This window comes from Ochotona princeps, chromosome 1 (genome assembly GCF_030435755.1).
Source record: "Ochotona princeps isolate mOchPri1 chromosome 1, mOchPri1.hap1, whole genome shotgun sequence".
NCBI classification, from domain to species: domain Eukaryota; kingdom Metazoa; phylum Chordata; class Mammalia; order Lagomorpha; family Ochotonidae; genus Ochotona; species Ochotona princeps.
Window position 1 is genome coordinate 42423594 of NC_080832.1, and position 11417 is coordinate 42435010.

At 35.9% G+C, this 11417-nt stretch overlaps 1 non-coding gene across 1 annotated transcript; it reads right to left on the reverse strand.

The window, feature by feature from the left end:
• Positions 1 to 1007: 1007 nt before the first annotated feature.
• LOC118758343 (U6 spliceosomal RNA) lies at positions 1008 to 1114 on the reverse strand. The gene has a single exon (XR_004995641.2). It is a non-coding gene; the product is annotated as a U6 spliceosomal RNA (small nuclear RNA).
• Between the last annotated feature and the right edge of the window lie 10303 nt (positions 1115 to 11417).

Below are 11417 nucleotides of genomic sequence, written 5' to 3' on the forward strand. Positions count from 1 at the left end.
CTCCCACATGTTAAATGATCCAGCTCTTCTAAACTCCTACTTCTGCAACCTTTTTGAAGATTGTTAGAACCAGCAAATTCTGTCTACTAAATTCCTTTCCACTGAGATTACCAGAGTTACTCTTGGTTGTTCTCCATTTGGTAACTTTGACCAGGATGTTCATTTTCCAGGTCTCTATATTTACAAATAACCTTTGGAATGCTCTACTTTTTCCCTATCATAGGACAATCTGATGATCTTATTTCTTCGTCTATTTAAATACCCGTATCAAATGTTAAGTTTGACAGATGATGCATTCTGTTTCTCACAGTTGCAAGAGAATAGCAATTCAGCCAGGTATGTGGATAATCAATATGCTTTTTCAAATCCATTGCATCTAACAGAATTCACGTGACTAAGATGTGGCCAATGACATATTAGAAGAACAATGTGTACAGTTTGTGATTCTTTCTCATGCAAGAGTAGAGCTGCTCTATTTCATCATTTCTTTCACCACTTGCTGAAATTTACATTCAGCAATGAATCATCTTTAAATTTGTAAAGTCAACAGCCTGAGGAGATCAGAGGAATAAATCCAATAAATCTGGGTATGTTCTATCTAGAACAGACCTACCATGTTTTCTTAAAATTATGGTAACTTTATAGGAAGACACATCATGAATAATATACAAATTCACCAAAATTTACGTAAGTGAATCTCATCTCTGCTGAAGATTTTCAACTCTTCTGTAAGGTTTTAGATGACATTGATGTAGTTCTTATTTTCATCAAATAAAGAAAAACATACGTGGAATATTACTTTCAAGGAATATCAGATCATTCAAAAATCTGTTAACATTCATTCTAATATTACTGTCTATCAAAAACTTGACTGCTTATGAATGTCACTTTGCACACATTACCTGATACTGATCTTTATTGGATGCTTTTCTTACCAATACATTTCCCTGAAATTTTCCTTTGTTTTAAACTTTTTCCAGGTTTTTTTTAATATTTATTTTATTAAAAAAAATATGGAACGCTTCACGAATTTGCATGTCATCCTTGTGCAGGGGCCATGCTAATCTTCTCTGTATCGTTCCAATTTTAGTATATGTGCTGCCGAAGCGAGCACCTTTTCCCAGGTTTTGAAGACATTTTACCATACTTCCTAATCTCAGGATTATTTACTTTGTAGTTTTCCACATGTAATTCCTGTTCTTTTGACATCAATATGTAGGTTTGTGTTTACATTAAATGTTAATTACATTGTTCTTTATACATTTTAAAAGATTTATTTTATTTTATTGGAAATTCACATATACAGACAGGAGGAGAGAAAGTGAGGAAGATCTTCTGTCCAATGATTCACTGCCTAAGTGACCGCAATAGTGAGAGCTCAGCCAATCCGAAGCCAGAAGCCTAGAGGTTTTTCCAGGTCTCCCACACGGGTGCAAGGTCCCAAGGCTTTGGGCCATCCTCGACTGCTTTCCCATGCCATAAACAGGGAGCTGGATAGGAAGCAGGGCTGCTTGGATTAGAACCGGTCCCCGTATGGGATCCTGGTGCATTCAATGCGAGAACTTCAGCCGCTGGGCTACTGTGTGGTGCCCTAATTATATTGTTCTTTAAATGATAATGTTTTGAAGGGGAAGGAGTCTGAGACTTTTAAGTAATCCAGAATAGCTGAGGAGCTGAAAGAACACTTTGTGATACATATCCACGTGTGGTATTTTGAAACTTTTCCTCTCACCTGTAGCAAGTATGTGTTTTTGATAAATTCCAAGTATTTCATTTCTAGAAAAAAAGGAATAACTACTCTAAGAAGTCCAATTTGTCCAAAGGGATGTGGGACCACTAGTGCTTCTAATCCTTTCAGGACAGTTAGCAGGTAATTCCCACAGGGGGTGAATGTTCTCCATTGAACTTTCGGCTGGCTCATGTATGAGATACGTCCTCAGGCGGAGAACATCTTAGTGCTTAATTATAAAGCCTATTCATTCTGAATATTATCTGATGCTGGGACTTTTTCAATATTATATGTATAAATTCAAGTGGTTCTGGTTACATTCTTCCAGATGGAAAAGAAGGGACAGTCATTTGAGGTGTGTTCCATTGGAAATTCAATCAATTTTCTTTTCATGAGAAGCAATCCTGTTTAATGCAGGTTAAAAGATTTCCTGAATATTTAAGGATCATTATCTAGTGAACATTTAAAAATGAAAAACTCTGACAGTTTAAAATAAAAACTCACAGTTATTTTGGTGACAGTCTATGATGAAGTTTGAATGTCGGCGAGAGGTTTAATTTTTCAGGATAATTGTTAGCATGGATAATTCATAATAAGTTTAACAATTCAGGGCTCAGAGTTGTTAAATAATTGCGGTAGGATTGCCAATTGGCTTTACCCGAATCTAAAAGGGACCTTTAATGTACTTAATATTTTGCTGAAACATAATTCAGTCTCAATGATGTTGAAAGGGACATTAATAGTTTTCTGAAAATATAACCTTGAAAATTAAATCCATTTTATATTTCCCAGATTATGGATGAGACTACTCTGTCAAATAAGTCATTAGATTAGCATAATGAGGTTTTAGAGGAAGATATAAGTGAGAAACAGCAAGTAAAAGGTACTTTGTACCTCAATTTGTCTACATTTAACCAAAATGACCTTTAAAAGCAGAGCTGAAGGGTCAGGTTTATCATCACTTTTCCAGCCTTCAAGTAATATATTTCTATTTAGCAGAACAATTTGCTGAAAATTGCTGCGGTAAGAATTATGTTTGGTCCAGCTCCTTACCTGCAATGTACAGAGTTTGAGAGGAAACAACCTGCAGGACCAGCAGTTTTCCACTGTCACTCCCCGAAGTAAAGCATCTGGAGCGTTCTCGTCTTTTACTTCACTCTGAAAGGCAGACAAGTCGTAAAAACCTATTCTGGGACATACATATGCAGAAAAAGAAAGTAACAACATGTTAAAAAGCTAAAAGAAGTAGCTTCACGTGAGTATACTTTTTGCATTGGGAAAGAAATCGTGGATTGCCCAAACCTCTAGCTTTGTATGTGATCTTCAAGGGCCCAGAGAAGAGCATGTTGGCAAAATCACACTACATATTGGATTGACAGCAACAGATGAAAGTTAGCGAATGCATTTTCCATTTGCTGTATGAGGCGAGGTGATTCTTTCTCCTCTTCATGCTCCGGCTGCACTTTGGATGGGGCAAATTCTCTGCAGTTCAAACATAGTTCTGGAAAATGACCTTCAACATTGTGTCTGGTCTACAGTGGGCACCAGTAAATGTCTGTGGGGTAATTATTTAGTGTATGAACACTTGAAAGCAGGTCTCCGCGGTCACATATGGCACTGATTAAACAAATGATAGACAAAATCCTCTTGGGCTGTGATTTAAAATCACTTTTTAAGCTTGTTAAGAGTGTCTTTCCCCATGTTTTGTAGCTTTGGTCAGCTATGCCTGTCAGTGACTTTTAAGAGAGAGCAAACTGTAACAGGTTCAAAAGAGTAATGGTGTTGATGGTAGGGATCCAAGAGAGCCAAGGAAGCTGTTCTCCTTGACCTTTGCTGGCAAGTCTTGCAGATAAGAGGTACTCACTATGGGAGCAGTATTATATAAATCCACTTACAGCTCATAGTCACAGGACAGGACTCAGCTTGTTCATAGACACATTGCAGAGCAGGAAGCGTGGTTCTCTTATGTAATCAGTTCCATAATTTAAAAATGAGTCCTTGTGATGGTGATTTTAAACAATCCAACCACACATTTTAAAACACCAGTACAAAACAGGCAAGGATAGGAGCGATGCGGTATCTAACCGCAGGTATAACTTGGAAGAGTTGTCACTAGATGCCACTCTCCCCACTACGCAGCGTTGTTCAGCCGTCTGAACGTCTTCAGGTAAATAGGATGTCATAAAATCAGAAAATAACTCCACATGCTATAAAAAGCACTGCTACTTATATAACTATCATAAACAGTAATGATAGAATGAATAACATGAAGAGTAGGATTTTCTAAATTATATGTCTCTTATAATATACATCTATCTTTTAAATAGTACTACTTAACTGAGACATCGCATTCCTTTATGGGCTTGATCAAATATAATTACTGTTAAGCTACTAAACTACATAAATGTGTTACTTTAACTTGGAGTAATCTCATATGGACTATAATAACAATCTAGGTTGCTCTCCTGCATGCTTCTGGGAATTTTCTTTGACACAAGAGAAAAACAAAGAAGACTTAGAGCTATTTTCTGACCTTTGCTGGAAAATCACATAACTGTTGCTCTGTTTTACCTCTTATATGTATTGCAATATGCCTAATATCTTGGATTATTTTGTTCATGCATGTACATGCTTGATATATACATATACATATGTATATAGATGTATATGCATAAACCTATTGTGATAGAAAAACTTAAGAACTTCTTGATGGGTTACACACCTATTTTCTCTGTTATTATACTAAGTGAGGCTAAATTTGGGACTCAGTGACCACTCAGGCTAATTTTTCCCAGCTTCTTATCTCTGTTTCATTATTTCTGAAACTGTTTCCTTTCCTTTCTAATATTGTTGACATCTTCTGGATGAACCAGTTGCACACCTAAGTTTAAATTTTCATAGCACACATTATCGTCATTAGAGAAAACACAAATGTTAAGGATTCAAGTAACATTTCCTTTTTCTCTAAAAATCATTACTCATTCTGTTATAAACTCTGTGCTGATGTTTCAACTGCTTTTTATCGGGTTGTTGACCTTATAGGGTAGACATCATTAGACTCATTTGCTGCTGGACAATCTAAGATTTAAACTTATGGGAAGATAGAGAGTAATGAAGATTTGATGTCAGCATTCATTATTCCTGTGTAATTATGAATACTTCCTCTTTTCGATATTAACAATGCCCTTTGAAATTTTCTCCATGATTGCTGCTTTGAAACTATTACGTTTATCAATGTTTGTAGCTATCTCAAACATCGCTTTTTTTTTTCATCGAAAATAAAAGAGGCAGAAAGTTGGGAGTTCGTTAGTTGTTTTCATTTCCCTTCCATATGGCTATACCTATATGACTGGCAACTATTAAGAATATAAAAATTATATATATATATATATTATACATATGTGTATATATATATAACATTATTTTTTATTAGAAAGGTGGATATACAGAGAGGAGAGACAGAGAGGAAGATCTTCCATCTGATTGTTCACTTCCCAAGTGACCGCAATGGCCGGTGCTGTGCCAATCTGATGCCAGGGGCCAGGAGCTTTTCCGGGTCTCCCACATGAGTGCAGGATCCCAAGGATTTGGGCAATCCTTGACTGCTTTCCCAGGCCACAAGCAGGGAGCTGGGTGGGAAGTAGGGCTGCCGGGATTAGAACTGGCACCCATATAGGATCCCGGTGTGGTCAAGGCGAGGACTTTAACCATTATGCTATTGCACCGGGCCCAAAACATTATTTGCCTATTGCCTCTCTCAAAGCATGAATGGATAAGCGAAGCGTTTTACCATTGTGCAATGGATTCAACACAAGAATTAAAGACGACAGCAACAGCAAACCCAACAAGCTATTGGTATGTGATGACCTTGATAAATCTCAAAAATATTAAGCTATTTGTAAAAACTCAACCTCAAATATTTACATACTATGAAATCTCATTGATATACCTATGGTACACCAGAATTCATAAAATTTGTATGTTTCATAAAATGGGACAATTATGACCATGACAGGAATCAGAAAGCAATTTGCAAGACGTCACTGAGCTGATCCATATCCTGATTTTGGAATTGTACCTAGGGTGTTATTTATATGGCATAATAAATAAAACACAAAATTAAAAGAAAATTAAGTCTGTGATATTTTACATACTGGGAAAGACATTTTTAAAACTATATTTTAAAGCTAATTTAGACTTCACAGGAAAAAAGGGGGGCAATCATCTGATTTTTGCTTGAGCAGACATTCCAGAGATGATAATCATTAAAAATGGTAATCATTAAGATACTTGAAGCTAACATTTGAAGGGCAATATCAATATTTGATCCATCTTTGAGAAAGAAGATTTTGCATTATTGTCTGTTTCAGTGTCTTCATGTTCCGAAATGTTGAAGCTAATTTATCGATGCCCTATTAGTAAGCTTGACAATTTGATTCTGTACTTGTACTTGTAATTGTACTTGATTTTGTACTTGTAATGTACAAGGTCACTGAGAATATTAATATATATATATATATTTAAGACATGGATGCTAAAAAAGCATTATTTGAAGACATAGTGCAACATGTTAGAATTTTAAAATATGAGCTTTAAGGTTTGTTTTATTTTATATTACTTATTCGGTTTTCTTGATTCTTGCTTTAGTTTTAATTAACTCCAAAATAGAAATTATATATATTTTTCAAGTTTCAAAAATGCAATTATATACTCTTTAGTCAATAATAAACTTCTTGAGGTAAACAGAGGTAATGTACTCTTGTTGAAATATCAGAGGTATTTAGCATGTTTTATGGTTGAATGTCTACAACATGGAGAAATTTTATTTGATTTTATGCTATGTTTTATTCTTTCATAACTATAACACTTAGGGGTATAAGGACAAATAAAATATCAGTCAAATGGCTCAATTTTTATGAATATCATAGCAAGGAATTATGAAGCTAATGAAAGTTTTATGCTGTTCTTTTTTATATAGATCCAAATGTTGTCAATATTTCTAAGAGGCAAGTATATATAATTAGTAAGCCAAAAGGCTAAAGTCAGAATGGCAGTTTCTGTCTACAATTGCCGAAGTATACCTTATTATGAGGAATGTGAAGGGGAAAACATAATTATTAGCATGATTTCATTTAAAGAGACAACATCTCAAGTTTTTAGTGCCTTTTTCTGAAAAGATTAGTTTTTCTTTGAATGAGTCTCATTTGGACAGATCTCTGTTTAATCTGCATTAAGGCAAAATGCAAATCAATTAGATATATAAGGAAACATGTATATACATGCATTCTCATAGATGAACTCTACAATGTATACTAGCATACCAGGCAGTGAAGATAACATTGCAATATGCATCTCTGCTCCCAAATAGAAGGATGACTCCCAGTGAAATAGTTAGGTGAACTTTGACAACATGGTACTAGATTTTCTACCTTTGTCTATAACCACATGTCATGATGCACTTGAATAGCAGAATGTTAAACTTATAAATACTACTAAAACACTATACTACTGTAATAATAAGGGAGAGAAATGATGAGAGATGAAACTGGGGAGTAAGAAAAGGCCAAGAAAGTGGGGGATTCCTATGCCTACAAAACTGTAGCATGGACAATAATGAAATTTTTTTAAAATCTGCTTTGACTTCTATTCAAAAAGTATCAAGGATGACAATACGATGTGTATTGACATACCAAGTCCAATTTCAAAGAAGGTACATTACAGTTTGTGTATATTGAATCTGCCCCATTTCAGCACAAATAAATTTTCTATTACTTTGGCTTTCTTTTGAGGACACATTTCCAACCTTCTAATGCTGCTTTTTATTCGAGCCTCTTGCTTCTGACTTGGTCTGCTTTTTTAAAGGTACCACAAAGCGTTCGTAGGGATAAAGAAAAGAACATTTGAATGTTTACATCTATAGCTCCCACCTGTTTCCAGATCCTGCGCTGGTGGTGATTACATCCTGCTCTTCACATTCAAAGCATGGCTACTGCTTCTGTCCAGTGCTAGTTATGTTATCCCAACTCTTATTTCTGTAAGTCCAGAATCACCTGTGGTATCTCACTGTCTCTAGTTATCACATGACTCCCAGTGTACTATCAGCTCTCTTATTCCTGGCCATCACTTCGCTTGGTGAATATTCCTTGCATTAGATTTACTTCAAATAATGCTTTAACTTTTCCACACTGACTCTGTTCTGAAATGAAATGTTCTGGTTAATGTGAGGCACTTGACTCTACCTATTGGAAGTTTTCATAATTCGTAATTTGATGCTACACTATTTTGGAATGCAATATATTTTTACACATGTCATTTAGTTGTGAGGTTAACCCCTTTCCTATTAGTTCACATTTCAAATATATTTGATTGGAAGATTATTGCAACGAAACTCGGAATGTGTACTTCCAAGAACTAACAAATGGCTTTACATGAATTGGCAGCATTTTCTTTTACACTGGGGTAAAGCTGACCTTTCCTCAAACCTTTCTCTAATGGATGGTATTATGAAGAAAGGCATCTTCTGCTTCAAAGAGCACTGTTGGGTCTTATCTTCATTCAAAGAGAATAGAGTCCAAGATGAAAGCAAATTTGGCATTTTCACCTGAGCCATTTGGGAGCAGATGCCATTTAATCTATTGGAAAATAATGGGAAGAAGTCCCAGAGTCATTTCCTGGAATTAATGAGAAAATGGCATGAGGGCACAGCAGGTTCCTCCTTTATTTATATTGCTTAATTGGCATACATGTTTGTTTGGAGAACTTTGAAAAGAAATTTGGCAATAAGTATGTGACCACATCAAGAGATTGGCACTTGACGTGTGCTTACTCTTTCATGAGAGTTAAAATTGTCACAAGCACAATGTTTATGTTACTGCGAAAAGTCAGAAGTCAAAAAAAAAAAAAAATAAACCTTTCTTTACATGGTTGCAGTTCCGTGTGTTCTACAGATCAACCTTGAATATTAGTACTGTCCTGGAGGTAAAAGCAAAGATATTTAATCTATGTTAAGTTTGCAATTTAATTTAGATAACACTTAAATTCTGCATGAAGCTCCCAATAATATTTCTGAATAAACATACAACATATTTTTTCTTAGTAGAACTTGAGTATAATTTTGTAGAACATATAATATACATATATGTATTTGTATTATATATGTGTATATAAATGATAAAGGTAGACTTTAAAAAATATTGTACTGGCAGTACATTTAGTTAATTAATTATGAGCATATTCAGGAGTGCATTCTAAAATTTGGTAAGAATTTCTATAATTATCAACATATTGTATCTAACAAGCTAATTAAAGAGAAAAATATTAAACAGGAACAATAATACTACTTAAGTTTTCTACTGATGTAATTAAAACTTTCTATCAGCAACTAACCTTCAGATATTAAGCTAGCGACAGCCTTTCAAAGAAAACAGAGAGATAAAGCTTAGAGAAAGAAAGAGAAGCGGGCCCAGCGCCTTGGCCTAGTGGCTAAAGTCCTCGCCTTTAACGCGCCAGGGATCCCATATGGGCGTCGGTTCTAATCCCAAAAACTCTATTTCCCATCCAGCTCCCTGCTTGTGGCCTGGGAAAGCATTTGAGGAAGGCCCAAAGCTTTGGGACCCTGCACCCGTGTGGGAGACCCCGAAGAGGTCGGCGCAGCACCAGCCGTTGCACTCACTTGGGGAGTGAATCATCGGAAGGAAGATCTTCCTCTCTGTCTTTCCTCCTCTCTGTATATCTAACTTTGTAATAAAAATAAATAAATCTTAAAAAAAAAAAAAAGAAAGAGAAACAACACCAGAATAAAAAGTTCAACATGCCCCAAAGGATTCCGGAGTGCATGATGGCTGGAAGTCTAAATGCTAATAAAAGATAAGCTTTCTATAGAAGACCTTAAGAAGGGGTGCAGGGGGAAGAGAGAGAGGGTCGTGGGCGAAAGGTGACTAAGAAACAGACAGCTCTCGGAAAGAAGCTTGGGCAAGCTTCTTTTCTACAGCAAAACAAAGAAAAGATTAAAATGAAGATACATTAGAACTATCACATGTTTTACTGTCTTTAAAATGTATTTCTTAGAACTGACCTTTATGAAGTTTGTTTCTAGTTTCTGGCAAAGAATGAGAGATCAGCAATCGAGCTATTTTAATCTTGAAGTGTTTTGTAAAGAAGGGAAAGGCAAAGAGGGTTTTTATATGCCACTTTTGGAAAATCCATTTTTATAAAGCCATTGGGAAACAAAAGAGGCAGGGTCAGGTGAGGAAGGGATTGCTCCTGACTGGATCAAGCCAGAGGCTACAGGGATGGAAAGGGCTATGTAACACATATAGCGGCAAACTTTGTTATATAACAAGGTAGAAGCAAAGATTGGCTACATGTGAAACACACTTAGACTTGGAAGGCAAAGTTTTTCTGTTCTCCAGTCTTGGAAGGATAAGGCCGTGTCCTGTGCTGTTGGCACAAGAATGGGAGAGCCAGGCTGTTAGGGATTTACAGTAGAACTGAGTCAGTGATGTTTAGATGCCACTCTCAGATTATGGAAAGCTTACTTCAGGATGTGGTGAGGAAGAGGAGAGGAAAGGTCAGGGCAGTTCTGTATGTGTACAACTGGCACAGAACATCACGATCAGAGAGACTCTGTGCTTTATTTTATTCTCCAGTCTATCTTGAAACTCTCAATATTTTTAAAATAGGCCTTGGATTTTTTAATTTTGTGCTTGGTTATCAAAATTATGTGGAAGATCTATTTGGAAGAGGCATAAGCGTTTTACAAGTCGGCATGCCTAACGAAGCATTTAAATGTTAGAGAATCTTCCTTCCTGTTGAACAGAAACTATTGTGGAGTCCAGAAAGTTGAGAGAATATGGCCAAAAGCATCTTCTTAACTGTTTTTTCTTTACCCCTTTCCTTATGCTACATTGGCTATAGAAACAAAGGAATATGAACTATACATACGAGTTAGAACTAAAGAGTAGAGCCTAATCCAATAGTCTTTTCTATATCACAGTGCTGTGGTTGTGTCATGGGTCGGATAAATCACAATATCCTGAGTGGAAAGTTTCACTGTTTTAAAGCTAAGTCAGAGAAGAGACAATAAGAAATTATTGATCCTCCTCTGCTGTTCACTCGTGCAGTAAATGTAATCTCTGTTTATAGTCTCTCTCTGTCTCTCTCTCTCTCTGTCTCTCTCTGCCACACTTTTTACTATGGCCCTTTTGTCTTGAATGTTTTATAGTTTGATAAAAATTCTAGAAGCAATGAATCAGTGTAGCGTATTTGTTGAAGCTCAAGTTCAAGCTAATAGAGTCGAGTAGAGTTCCTAAAGCCAGCAATTCATAATTCTGTGATCTTGAGGAAATACTTTCCTTTGTATTTCTATTTCTTCATATGAGAGAGAGAGAGAGAAAGAAAGAGAGACAATGGAAACAGTTACTTTATAGGTTTACTGTGGGTTGCAAAGGGGTTAAAACACAAACTGCTGAAAATGTTAGGTTTTATTGGCTCTTACTTTTATCTCTGTCATGGAAATTTCACACAGGGGTTTTTGTACTTTTGATGCCAAGACCATGTGAAAATATGCCTGCCATAGAAATACCAGCCTCAAATAATGAAACTGAGTTTGTGGCATGCTACAGTGTAAAAGACAACCACATGCCTTGAACTTTTAAATTCTTCCAACCAAGAAATTGAAGAGTTAGTG